The sequence below is a fragment of the Cuculus canorus genome, chromosome 1, assembly GCF_017976375.1.
Source record: "Cuculus canorus isolate bCucCan1 chromosome 1, bCucCan1.pri, whole genome shotgun sequence".
NCBI lineage: Eukaryota > Metazoa > Chordata > Aves > Cuculiformes > Cuculidae > Cuculus > Cuculus canorus.
Genome location: NC_071401.1, coordinates 159,062,982 through 159,077,812, shown reverse-complemented (window position 1 = coordinate 159,077,812; position 14,831 = coordinate 159,062,982). Strand labels below are relative to the sequence as shown.

The 14,831-nt window shown below is 37.1% G+C and overlaps 1 protein-coding gene across 1 annotated transcript in view; it reads left to right on the top strand.

The window, feature by feature from the left end:
* The window catches only part of PTPRR (protein tyrosine phosphatase receptor type R), a 146,851-nt gene that overhangs the window by 13,733 nt on the left and 118,287 nt on the right, over positions 1-14,831 (top strand). The window lies entirely within an intron of this gene.

The window sequence follows — 14,831 nt, the reverse complement described above, 5'->3', positions numbered from 1 at the left end:
TACTCTGGACTTGTTGCATCCCACATGAATGAGATCTCCTAATTTGAGATTAGATGGCTAATACCGTCAATGGACTAGATTCGATTGTACTCAAGTTTCCATATCATAGCAAAACAATGTAGTGACAGCCTTGCTTTACTACACACATGCCAGCTGTACAGACTCCCAATATTTAGTGGTACTGATCAGGAGGAGGAGATGCCAAGCAAGTTGAATACATCCATGCCCCAAGCTAGCCTAAATCAGCAGGGCGAACTCCATAGTAAAGGTAGCTGCTTTCTTTTTTTTCCATAGCAAACATTATTTCACCTCCTGTGATGGTGAATCCTTTCTGTTAGTGCAAGGAACTCAGAATATGTATGGCTTCTCATGTTTTCATTAAATTATGCTGTTACTTATGACTTGTTATTTTAGTAGAGCTTTGTACACTTTTAGAGACCTGCAGACCTCAATTTGCCATGGAAGAATCCTGCAAAATATTCTGAGGCTACCCTGATTTTAGCTGACTGGCTCTGTGCCTGCTTAAAAAGCTAAATGAGGCAGATTTTGAATTGGCAGTCACATAAAAAAGGACTTATTAAATCTACATTAAGTTCTCATTAAGTGACCTCAGTCTGAAGCTTTGCTACTGCATTTCCAAGATGGTGCTGCTGCTCCAAAGCCTTCTGTTCTGACTGTGAACCATATGTGCTTTATGGGGGGGATAGCATCATGAGCTAATCATGACATGAAAGCTGTTTGTTGTTTGGGATCATCAGCTATCTCTGGATGTGTTGAAGGATGGTGTTTTGTGGCTTTTTAATGTCATGCTTTCAGAAAAAGCCTTTGGGGAAGCATATATTTCAAAGCTGAAGTGCTGAGAGCCAGACATCTCACTGGACTAATCCCACAATAAGAAATTTGGAAAGTGTTTTCTTCCAAAGGGCAGCTGTCCCACAGCAGGGTGGCAACCACAATCCAAGCTCAGTCCTAGTCCTTCCAGGTTTCTGCGCTTCAACGTTTTGTTTCTCCCTCTTGAATTTTACCTTAAGGAGATTGCCATGTTAATGTCCATGCCAAGGGAGTCTGTTTTGTTTTTAATACATGTTTATTGCTCCCTCTTTGCTTCAGACTAGCACTTACTGTTTGTTGCTGCTTTTTGGGTTTTATGATATAGGGCAAGCGGCCTTGTTTTATCCTGGCTGACCCTTTTTGTTCCAGCCTTTAGCAATGTTGTTGGTTGCTCAACTTGAAAGGGCAATTGCTAGTGTTAATGCTTCCTGTAATCCAGTTACAAGACTAGTGCACATTGTGATTTAGTATGAAAGCCAGCAACGGGGTTATTTTTTTTTAAATAAATCAATGCTGTTGCAGCTCTGCAGAGTGGGGGAAAACTGAATTAAATCTAATTTCAGTTACTTGAAGTCCATTTTCTTCATGGTCGAGGTGGAGAGGTAGGGTGAATGGATGCGTAAGGTAGACTATTACAAGGTTACATTTTGTGCTAAGGACTAGACCATCTGACAAGCAAAATATTGCCAATGCCCAGCAGAGTGCTATGAAGCCAAGAATTCTGTAGGTGTTGTGTCAAAAAATGATGTTTTGTGACTCCATCAATAAAGAGCACATGCTGAGAAGTAGTTTTATTAAACCCGGGGATGTTGTAGTGATTGTTTGCCTAAGGGAGGAAGAGGAGGCATTTATTTTCTGGGAGTGAGTTTTATATAAGTGAAGGCTTTCCATCGTGTTATCCAGTATTAAGTCCTTGTCTTTGTGTGTGTGTGTATTCAGTACAGATTGTTTTTTGAGGGAAGTGAGGACAATCCAGACCTTTTAGAAGCATTTTGACTGCTCTGTAAATGCCTTAGTGCTTAACCATATGTTCTGTTTAGCTATCTCTGTAAGTTGCATGAGACCAACTCATCTGAAAATTGTTTCATTAACATATGGAATTACATAATCTTTTTTTAATACTTGAGAGTTTTCTATTTGTATGGGTTTATTTTGGATCTCAGAAACTATACGCTCTTTGAACATACTAGAGTTAGTAGTGAAAAGAACAAGTTCTCCTAATGTTTATTTGTGTTTATTCCAAGCCTTTCCAATACTGAATGTGAGCACTACCAAGGTCAATGCAGTACATGGAAAGTAGAAATGGTTTGTGGGTAACCACTTATCACTTATCACTTATAAATGTTGCTGTCTAACATGCTTGTTAAAAAACCCACACTTCCAATCATACATATATACAGTTAGGGCTGAACTTGAGAGAAAAGCAGAAGGACTTTTTGTAAAGGTTACAGGCCAGACTACATCTAAGTATCATCTCATGGAGGTGCTAAAGCAACGGCTTTTGTAACCTGATATAGTTTAGTCTATCCAAAGTCTTAGTGTTGTACTAAGATTGGGTGAAGCTCCTCAGATGCCTTTTTCACTTGTATCCTGTGAAGTGTTTGAGAAATGTAAAGGTAATAAATTTCCTCAGTATATCAAGATTTTCCCTTTCACACCTCACTACTACTGTACACATTACAAAAATGTGAAAATCTGTCTCTGTTTCTGTTGCTTAGAAAGGTCACTGCACTGTACAGTAGCCTAAAATTCAGTCTATCTCTTCAGTTGGGTTTGGTTTACATGACTGTAACTGAACTGATTTAACTATTTTCTCTCAGCTAATGTCATTAGGACTTAAGATTCCCACAGCCACATAGATCTTCTCTTTGCCTTTTCCGTGGTATTTTGTGTGAGGCTGAATACTTCAGAGCTGTAGCTCTGCCATACTGTCACACCTGTTTTGTCACCAATGATTGAACCATCTACCTTCAAGCACACTGAGGACCACAAGGAAGAGCTTCAAGTACTAGTGAGAGGATTCAGTGGAAGAGTAAAGCACATGGAAGTACATATCTGTAAGTAGATATTCACGTGTGAACTAGGTATTGAAACTTCAGTATAGGCAGTGGGAATCTAGCCTGTTGGTAGTCTATTAAGATATCTTCTAAAAAAAAAATGGATGATCAGAGAGTTCATATAGGTCAGGGAAGATATCTAATAGTCAGACTAGATGTGGTCATCCTGTTTTGGACATTAGTACTGACACAGGCTATTTCTATATCAGTTTTCTCACTGCCCGAGAACAGCACCAGATGCATTTAATCTACCAGTGGTACATAGCTTTGATGTCTACTTCAGTGTAAGAGGAGTATCTCCCTAAGCCCAAACGGCTCTAGTGACAAGATTTCTATTGATGATAGTGAATGCTTAAGCATCGGCTGCACACTGACTACTTACATTTTTATATATATATTCATACATACCCACAGACATGTACATTCAGTGCCATCTTAATCTCGATGTGGTACCAGCTTAAACAACACATTTTGTATTGAAATAATGTGTAAATCATCTCCAAATCTAGGCGAAGTTCAAGTAGGTGGGTTGCTTCTGGGTGGCTTTGGTAGCTGAAAACCATGAGGCTGTGAAATCACAGCAGAACTGCTTTTGCACTTATGTCTAATTCATCCCACAGTACTGCTGTATCCTCTTGTCTAACTTTGTTCATACTACATACTCAGAGAAGATACATCTCTGGCTTGCTTACTGACATGGCCTTACACATATAAATTTAATCCTCCATGAGTTCCCCATTTCTTGATGCGTCAGATTTAATTACTGGTGTCAAGGCCCAGAACTCATATATGTTATTTTCCCTGATATTTTATTTCTTTGTTCCCAACACCTTTTTTTCTGTTGGACATGTTTATTTTATTTTTCTAATTCTTTATACTTTCTGTGAAGCCGTGGCTTCTACATAGAATGGCCTCTCTAAGGCCACAGGATGTTCTGCTCCCTCCTCCTTTATGTTTCCACTCAAGATGTATTATTCATGCAAGACTGGCTTCTTCATTTTAAGGATCACCCAGACAAAGGGAACCAGACTACAAAATATCCTTTCTTCTGAACCTTGAATTTGCCTGAACTGATTGGCTTTGTTGAAGTGCCATAAGAAGTACTGTATGAGGAGAGCTTGATAAAAAGATGTGGGGTATTTAATCCTTCCAATCATTTTTAGACCAAAAAATATTTTCCCTGCAAGTACATCTTTTTGTGGAAACATTTAATATAGTTTTGTGCTCACAAATAGGAACAATGTCTGTAGAATTTGCTTTTTACTTTCCTTAAATGAAAAATACATGTCTGCTTTCAGTGGTATTTGGTATGCCCACTTTTTCAAGGTTAAGTTCTAATTTTCCATGGGATAGTTGTAGATATACGTATATGCAGTTCTGTCTTTAGCTAGATGTAGTTATACTGTGTTGAACTAATGGAAGTGACTAAGGAGGTACTTTTTGAATACTGCATGAACTTGGGGTCTTAGTCTCAAGTCTGTCAGACTCCAGCTCCAAAGGACATTTACCTTCTGGTACACAGAAAGACCACACATGGGTTGGTGCAGTTACTCAGAGGGCTCCTCTGTATCCTATTCCTCCTGTTCCATAAAAGTACCCTAAGTTCATTCCCTCTGTAGGCCTTATGAAGAGATTGTCAAAATACTTATGAAAGTATATTAAATTACAAAATGTGATGAGAATAAGGCAAAAAAAATATTTTATGAGATAGGAGAACAAATAGTTCATAAAGTGGCAGCTCAATGAGTGCTAGGGCAAACAGCCAAACTAACTGTCTATGAAACATAACAGAAAGTCAGATGTCCCATTATGTCACTTAACTTCTGTTATTGCCAGCCTAAGAGAGGGATTGGCACTGCACCAGGCAGAGGAGGCATAAATAGAAAATCGGGTCTCTAAGGTGACTTCTCAAAGGACTCTTCTGAGGAGTAAAATCTCAAAATCTAGTAAGGATTAACTATGTCCTTCTCCATTTCCAGGTCATGTGTTTGTCTGATGCTTGGAACAACAGAGGACAAGTGCTATGCTGATAGGCAGTAAAGTTTTAAGACCTTATTATAATTATAGTGCTGAATTGCTAGCAAGCTGTAAATGTTAATCACACATTACAACAGTGCACAATATCACTCAGTATCCTTAGTGTGATTGTTATAATCACTGCTGTGCTCCTTTGCATTTTACATCATCAGACTGAACACTAAGCCTTCATGGTATTTGGCTTGTAGTCTCAAGTTCACCTTCTAATAACACATTGATGCTCACCGTTATCTTAGTCCTTTCTTAAGTAATTCTACTAGGCATAACATGTCTGCAGCAAGCCTTGCAAATAGACCTCGTAGCCTGCAGCTCTGTCATTCTGGATTTTGTTTGCACAAAGAGATCTGGAGAATCTGCATTAGTTGGCCTCATTTGCTTTCTGCTTCCTTCTGTGCACTTCAGCAGGGATAATTGCATGCTGAAACATTATCATGGTATTGTGTTTGCTGTCAGTCTTTGTGGAAAACAGGGAAAGTTGTATTAGGTTGTAACAAGCACTAAAACCTCCTTAAGTCACCTTTTTGTCATCTGCCTTGCAAAATGTTAAAAGAATGTTAGTGAGATATTCAGCAATATAGTGCTTTAATTGATTAGCTTACTGCTAGCAACTTTGGGGGTTTTTTCTGTAACATTCAGTGGGATGGTAAAATTGCACAAAAGCTAGTGGTATCCTTCTCAAATTGCCCAGTTCCTCTTTGATCACAAAGTTTCATTTTCCTGCTTTTTTTTTTTTTTCACTTAAGTGAAGATGATTCTTGAAGTCATTTAGTTTTCTTCATAAGCTGCACAGTGTAAATGAAAACTAGATTTCAGGAGCAGGCATGTTATATGTTTCTAAATTAAAGTTTGAATTTTCATTGACTGTTAGGATTGTACAGTTCATCTGTAAGAAAGTAGGTATCAACTGTTCCATATCTCTTCTTCAGTTGTATGTTCCTATAACTGACCAGTCCAGCTATAAAGTAGATACCTGTGAATAGCAGAAAGGAATTTACCTATGTTTTTCCATTCTTCAAATTGCTGGGTTTTGTCCTCCAGGAACATCTTTCTTAACTATCTATCTATCTATCTATCTATGGTAAAACGGAGATTTTACATGAAATTGGATTGAGTTCAGCCACAGTCCAGACAAATCATTTTTGGAGGTGCAGGGGAAAAATGTGAGAGAAAGGCTGTATACCCAGATGTGAGAGATTGCTCTAAAGGAGGCAGAGGAGAAAACCACATCTGAGTCTTTTTCATTTCACGTCATCTAGTCACTGAGCTAAGGGGTACAGAGCACCACTTATCTCATACTCACAGATGCAAACGTTTGTTTGACCCAAAACAAATTGGTTTAGCCAGCTGAAAACTTGGGGAATCGTTGATCTTGGGTTGATCCAGTATAAATTTCTTGTATGTGTTTTGATTTGGTCTCTGAAATAGGGAAAACCCCCACAAATAAAAAACCCAAACAAGCCCTTTGCTACCTCCTTATTATTTACATATTCCTTATTCCTTATTATTTACTTATTCCTCTGATTGAAATAGGCTTCGGTGCTGTTTCTGTGCCATGTTCTACCAGATTCCAGGAGAAAAGACCCAGTGATCAAGACAGCAGTGGGTTTTCTATCCCTTCTTTTTGTTTGGCTTCTTTCTGGCAATGCCCAGACTGTACTTCGGGTGTTTCAGTGTTCGTCTTTAGAGGTAGCCTTGCAGTCCTTACCAGCTGGAACTGCACCGATTCCATTACCCTGAACAGTATAGACAGTCATTTAATTCGGCAGGAGTTCAGGAGATTGGTATACCACTAACAATGTTCTATTTTCGTTTTACAAATGAACTGAAACCTATTACTGCCTAAATTTAACAAAAGAAAGGGAAAGATTCCTGTCATACAGAGTTCCAGGTGCCATAGCTGGACTCACATGTGCTTAACATCCAAAAATCATAAATTAAAAAAGTGGTCCTACTAGGGTCATGAGACCCACCGATAAATGAATCAGTGACTACTCCCCACAATAAATCTGTGCATTGTGGTGATAAAGTTCAGAAATAAAGACCGAAGAATGTCCCCAACAGTGACATTTAAGAGGTAGATAAAGGGCACTCAGATAAAAAGACAGCATGTGTTTCCTTATCAGTCAATGATGTTTTGTTGGATCTGGCAATTCAGCCTCTTGAATAATCCACTTGGTTTTTCACTTCTGACATCATTCTTAAGAAAAGTGACAGCTTCTAAGAAGTTCCTCAATAGATGGTTCATAATGTGTTCTTGTATGTAACCCCTTAAATATTAAGCCTTTTAAAAAATTGCTTTTAAAATATAAAAATAGTATCTTTTATGTCATGGCTACATTAATACATGATTTTTTAAAACAATTTTGAATCAGAGAAATATTATTAGGAAGCAGAGCACTATATAGTGTGTTCTTCTGAACACACTATAAAATGCTTCATAAGTCAAGTATTACTGCACTTCAGCATCTCTTTTGCAAAGAATAAATATTAAATTCTGAAACGAAAAGTACAGGCTGGGAAGATATTGGAGTTTGAAAGTTATTGCATAGCTGTCAACTGAATATTTTGTCAGTCACCTCGGTATCAAAACTGCTTATGGAAAGGGGAATAACCCAAGGAGGTAAGCAGAGAGGTACAAAGTCTTTGTCTATCTGTTGTTGTTGCTAAAATAATTTAATTGATGTTTTGCTGTCCTTCCTTTGAAGGTCAATATTAGCTGACAGTTTGTAACAGAGCTAGTTCTTATTTGGCTCCACACCACAGTAAACTGGTGGAAAATACTTTTAGTGGAAACAGTGCTTTGACTGACTGTATGGTAGAAGCATTGTGAAAAGCGGTGTGGACATACAGCAAGACTGCTAATATGATAGTGTTGAATGGCATAGGAAAGTGGTTGACAGTATACAGTATATCTTTGTTTCTTCAAACAAGAACTGAAACAGATTCACATCTCAGCCTTTACTAGTTGTTGGAGAATAAGAGTGGAATATCTGCTTTACATGGATTTGGCTGGGGATATGCATTCTCCTTGGGAATGGTCATTGTGTAATGAACTCTAGCATAGAAATCAATAGCAATAGAAATGGAAAATTTTACATTTACAGTATGCTGAAGTAAATTTTGCTTCATCAACTCAATGTCACTCGTTGAATTGAATTTCTCTTTTTCTTTTGCCCATTTTCCTGCTGGTGTTTTTAGAATAATAGGTTATCTTTTCACTGGTGCCAATTATACTAGTAATCTTGTTTTCTTTTTGAAAATGTCCTGAAAGAAATAAGGATCATTTCTGTTACAGTCCTGTGGTGTTCTGGTAAGACTTAGGTCTTTCTGCACTGTTAAGCCAAATTGTTACTGATATGCTTTCTTTGTGCAACACATAATGTATTGTCTAATTAAGAACACAGCTCTGGAGAGTAACCTTTACAAATAGATATGCTATTTCAGTTTCATATAATAAAAATTATTTCATATTGTAACAGCTTAATTTCGGGTCCTGCACCATGTGGTTCCACAGTAGTGCAGTCTTCTGAGCTGACAAGTCATTAAAACACAAATGTTTTCGGTTAGTGGAGGAACCACCTTAAATAAGACACTCTCAGAGCCTTTGCATTCTTTAGGCAAAGTATAGCTAAAATAGTATAGGAATTATATTCCTTTTCTTAAGGTGACGATGAAAAATAAGCCTGAAACAGATGATGTCCCCTAAACCTCTTTTCATGGGCCTTCTGTGGTGCTACAGGATGCTGTAGTTTTGTCTAATAAGCCACAGTAGAGCTGTATACAGGCAATAGAAATTAACTTGAACATTAAAAATACTCACTCACTTTCTTCCACTCTTTTCTGTTTAAACTATAGCTACACCAGTTAAAGACCTCTCTCCTTTGTCCATTGCCTACTATAACATGAACTTAGTTTTAAAGGTTTCTACATTGACCCTGTTAGAAATAGGCTGTTGAAGGCTGGCTGGAGTGGGAGGAAAGAAGGTGATTATTAGCTGCAGGGATACTTCTCTGACATACTTTATACATACTTTTGTGACTGGAACAAGAGACTGTTAACTGGAGTTGGGAGAACATGTAAACTGGAAAATTAAGAACACCCAGATCATGAAATAGCAAGAAAGCTATTGAATGTTGATTAAGAAACCACCAACAGCTGACTACTCTAGAAATAGGTAATAGGGCAATAATTAAATATATGGATAATTTGAAATCCATACACTAAATCAAAGATTTGATTGTAGCTTTAATTTTTAAATATGCTTCCTAAGAATCTGCCTGAAAATTGATATAACCTTTAATGAAATAAGTATAATGTGAGGCTTTCAGTAATGAATGAATTAGAAAACCATATGGATGCATTAAGTGGAATAATAAATGTACCATACGCAAAAGTAGGACATCCATAAATCATTTATGATGTCCCTTCTCATCAGTTCTTGGCTTTTTGAGTCTTAATTGAAAGCCAGGGTAGCTAGATATTAGAAAAACTAAATTTGTTAGTCAGATAACAGGCAGCTTTCATTAAAGCATTAATTAATTTTAGAAGGCTGAGGGCCTGATACATTAAAAATGCTTGCAGAGCAGCCCTACTTTAGTCATGTTTTTTTTCTATTTTAATTACTGTCTTCCTCTGGTCAATGAAAGTTATTCATGTTCTACTTCTGCTTCAGAAAGCATGATGGGATACTATTGTGTTCATAGAATTAAGTATTGTCTTGCCCAAACAATTGCAAATGCTTCAAATAACTGCATGGTACAGTAACAAAAGTAGGATGGCTATTCTTAGAGTAACTGGGAGCGAAGTTGTTTCCTCTTTCAAAAGCAGAGATTTAGAGGACCTGTGTTAGGCAGTTCATTCTATGCACAGTCCTTTGTGCCAGTAAAGACAAGGGAACACTACAGAAGATACCTTTTTCCGTTTTTCTTTTCACTTTCCTTGTATTTAAACATATTAATTTAAACTCCCTGTGTATCGCCTTTAATAGTTCCCTTCCTAGAATCTAATCTCATGAAGAAGATGGACAAAATAAACATTTTGCATCACTCATAAAATTAGAGCATAATGTATACACTGAAATTAATGTAAGACTTAAGCTACCAGCTTACTCTGCCAAAGAGGTACATGTCTATGCAAAATGATTAGAGTTGTTTTAATAAAATACTTCAGGGAAAAAATTAACAAATAACTGCATTTACAATATTGGTTCTGAAAATATGAAAGATTTAGTCTACCAATAAAATTATTCAGTATGAACAGCACATCTTTGTGGTGGTGGTAGTAAATACACAAAGGAAAAGTAGAGATAGGCAGCTTATTTTCAAGGATAATTTTTATTTCTGTCCAGGTGTTAAGAGTGGGATGTTTTTATAATTATTTAAGTTGAGAGACTAAGCGATGTTGTAGATAGTGAGAAAAAGTCCTGATAATGTAATGTAACAATGTAAAGGTATAACTTAGTAAGATCATGATGTAGATGTACTGGGCACAGAGTTAACACACATATATTAGGGCTTGCTAGTCAAGGCCTAGCATCAATGCCCAGAGCCAGCCATGTCTAATGGAAAAGTCCCTTGGAGTTCCAGTGCTGGGGAAAGTGTTGCAGAACATGAGGAGCGTTAATATCAGTGTTGAGTTATGATATCTTCCTGATGCTGAGCTGCCACTGCTTAAGAGCAGTTTTGGTGTCTCTACATTCATGCACCATTAAACTGAAATCTAAGGGCAACTGAGAACTGAGTGTATTTCTAGGCCAGACTTGGATGTTCCCAACTGGCCTACCCACAGTCAAACTCTTTATCTCATTCTCATGTAATTGATCTTTCTTCTTCTGTAATGCTACCAGTATGTTTGGCTGGCCAGCCAGGTGTGTTCAGTGGTTGGCAATGTTTGGCCCACATCAAATTCACTTTTGCTTTATACCGTTCTCTTTCAGTGCTCTTTAAAACTGGCCTGGCTTACAACTTTGGGCTTTCTTAGGGACTAGCTAAAATTTTCTTGTGTGCCCTGTTTGACTCATGAGCTGCCATTTGACCAATCCTCATCTGCTATTGAGCACAGCTCTTTAAATTTTTTTAGTAAAAGTAAGAGGCTTTAAACAAAGAATCCAGTTCTTTTGGCATGCTGAATATTCATTTCTTTTGATCAATCACTGAAGAAATTAAATACTTCAGAAATATGTGTCTGCTGCCAGAAGGGACTGTTCAGTCACTGTAGCCTCATCAATGTCTTGTGTGTTGCCAGTCCCAGTGATCCCAGCCTTTGCCAAACACAGCTGTATAAGTTTGGCAAAAACTGCTGGCTTTTTTTTATTGTTTTACTGTTATAACCATCTCCATCCATTGTTCTACTGCTATTGATCTTCGCTCTCTTGGCCATGTTACTACTATCCTAGTTTCTTCAATTATAATAGAAAGGCATTGACTATAATATTTGGCTCCAGTACATAGTAATTTATTTTCTTGGCTTGTCTACTTTAATACATAAGCTACATCTTTGCTTTCTTAAATGTTATTCTGCCTGGAGGCTGCTTGGCTCTGTCTCTATCTTTGGATTTTTTTTTTTCTTTCCCTTGTCTCTAATTGTGGACTTCTATCAAAATTAATTTGAGGCTTTGCAATATCAAATACCTTCCCTTTGATATCACATCAGCTGCCAGGTAGCTCTATAACAGCTTATTAGTTATGCAGTGGATCACCCATTCCTTGTAGCAATTGAGCAGTACAGAAAACTGATCAAGAACTATTTAGACACTTTATTTGGGAGGTAATGAAGAAATGGGAGTCATGCATCACAAAATTATGAAGATCCCCAGAGCTTAGGGCATAGAACTTCAATGGGCACTCAGGTACAAGCGCCTCTTCTTCCACATCGTGGTAGGATCCAAGACTCACGAGAAGCAAACTAGTTAAGTCACCCAAGTCAGGTTATTTGGTGTCCTTATCTACTTTTAGTAGAGACCTAAGAGAGGCTTATGCAAGCGGTGTTTTCAGTGGACCTGAAGTTGACTTTGCTTTTGATGTATGGGAGTTCCGGAGGGCCAAGTCTCTTTTAGACACTGAAACGCTTTGCTCTCCTTTCCAGATCAATTTTTATTTATATATTTGGACTGAGTATAATCTGTGGCATTGGCAGAAAAAAAATGTCTGGAAGTCTAGCAACACATTATTTCTCAACAGTATAAGACTCAAACTTTTAAGATGAAATTCTGGGGACAGGATCTGGAGAAATAAGTTATTCTTAGCTTTTCTTGTGCTAATGGCCTGTACAAAACCAGGAGGCAGTGTATTGGCATGAGTCTCCACAAAGATTTTCCTGATAAGGTTATACCGAGTACCTCATAAAACCTAGATAGCAGGGAGTTTCTGCCTCCTTGATAGAAAAAAAGTCAAAGGAAATACTATAAATTAAAAATGCAGGCAAGTGTTTCTGTACAGGCAGATATGGCCCCATGCAGTCTGTGTGCTTTATCTGGTAGAGTGAGAAGGGATAAGCTGGTCTTCAGAGGCAATATGAGTCGGGCTACATAAACAGAAAGGAATGAATAAAACTTCAGTGTAGTGGATCTAGCACACTCAATTATTCTGTATTTGGAAAGATCACTTATTATCTATGGAAGACTTTAAAAAATACTTCATGTATAATTGGAAGTCATTTAGTTAAAATCATTAGGTCAACTAGACAATCTTTTCAACCAAACTTGCACTACATTACTTCTGCATTGTTCATTTTTCCCTGAATCGTATTTTCTACTGGACTTACGGCCTGATACTACTGATGTGAATTGATGTGAAACTAACAAGGATGAGAGTCCTAACTGCTTGATATGTTTTATGTTGCCCAATATAAAACTTGTATTTCTCTCCATTTAATCAGGCATGTAACATGTTCAAAAGCATTGATTCAGAAGTACATTGCCACAGTTTTCATGTATCCTTCCTTTTTTTTAATACTTTTCTGGTTTGGCTAACCATTCCATGCTTGCTATACAGTATTTTCACTTCTTTTCTATCCTTCTCCTGTAATAAGTTTGCTGGAGTTTTTGCCCCCAAAATACTTAGTCTGTAGTGCCTTCCTAAAACATTTGTCTCACCATCCATTCAAACTGTCCTGAGTGACGCTGTTCTTCCATTTATTCCCTCTCTGATATGTGCAAGGAAATTAAATCCTTTAATCCTTTCTTCATCAAAACCTTGTCTTGCCTTTTTTTTTTTTTTTTTTTAACCTGTGTTTGATCTTCAGGCTATGATAGGGCAAATATCTAATCTTACACAAAATCTTTCATAATAAATACAAACTTGGAATAACACTTTAAACAGCACGTTCATCTTCCTTGCTTGTGCCTCCGTTTAGGTGCTGGAAGTAGAGCTCTGCTTTACTCCTAGGAGTGTCACATTGGTATTCTGCACACTTCTGCCTATTCACTCTTCCCTTTTCACATCTTCTCATTCTCCTGATGCTCTATTGTTCTACCCTCCTTTCTGCATCTTTTCTGTGTTATTCCTGGCCACAGGCTACTACCAAGGTTTGTCTTTGGTATTCAGCCACCTTCACCTTTGTCTTTCCTTTCACCTTTTTCTTTTAACCCCTCTCTTAAATCTTGTAGCCTCAAACCATTTCACTGATCTGTTTTTCTTCTCCATTTGTACAAATTTCTTAACCCACACTTCTCCTTGGTTACCTTTATAGTATCTCCCTCTTCAGTGGAGACACCTTTTTTTTTGCCCAAGGCCCTTCGTTACCAGATCTCTGACAATGCTATGGATATGCAGACATTTTCTAAACTGTAATGTACATTTTCTCACCATGTATTTTGACAGTAGGTCAGGTGTACTCAACTCTGATTTTAGTCAGATGTTTTGATTTTTTTTTATTATTATTATTCATTTTATTCATTGCAAATAACTGCTGTGGTTCAGTGTGAGTATTTCTAAACCTATCTGCATGTATTAAGTTAGGAAAAAACAAATAGAAAATATTCCTGTTGTTGCTATACGGTTGCTTGCATCTGCAGTTCTCCATGGACTTCTGAATTCCAGGTACTGGGGATTACTGTGGAGCATGTACACCCATGTACTTACAGACCTGGAATTAATGATGGTATAAGTGATTTCTGAAAATCCCATTTAAACTCAAAACTAAAATGTACTTTGAAGTCCAAGATTAAATTTTTCTTTTTTATTCTATAAAGTGTTATAGAAAAAAATACATTAATGGTGCCTAAAAGAAATTAAATTAATATCTGTTCACAGGCAATAAAAAAGTTACCTCAGCTGAAGTAAATATTAATTTAATTTATTTAAAGTTGTACATGTCAAAGATCATTTAGTCTTATAAGAATATGCCTTATAAGAATATTTCTTAAGCGTAAGACATCGAGTAGATTGAATTTGTACTCTGTGGAGTTTTGGAGGGAAATCTCTAGTGAAAATACACAGAAAAATATTAAATAGCAATATCCTCCACCAGATGTCCCTGCACTCATAGGTGGTAATGACCAATATTCATTCAGCTCTCTAATTGCTTTTATTAAAGGCAGTTTACACACAGTGTATGTACTTCCCAAGTCTCTGTTAACCACTGTATAATAAGATCATGAATAAATGGCAATTACATTAACAATATTAGAGAGTGTAGTTATGAAAATAAATTATAGGAGTTCAATGTTAATTTTCTACTTGCCATCTCAGTTTTGTGTGCTTTTCCTTCCCTTGGGAAACAGTCTATCTTTATCATGCATTGCATGGTAGAAGTGACAAATATCGCTTAAATTTGTAATTTATATAAATGCATAAATGTAAATATAGTTAGTCATATAAATATTACCGATCAATGTGTCTCATCTACCAAACCTCTGTAAAAGACTCTGAGCTACTAGAACTGACAGAACTAGTGAATTGGAGGAAC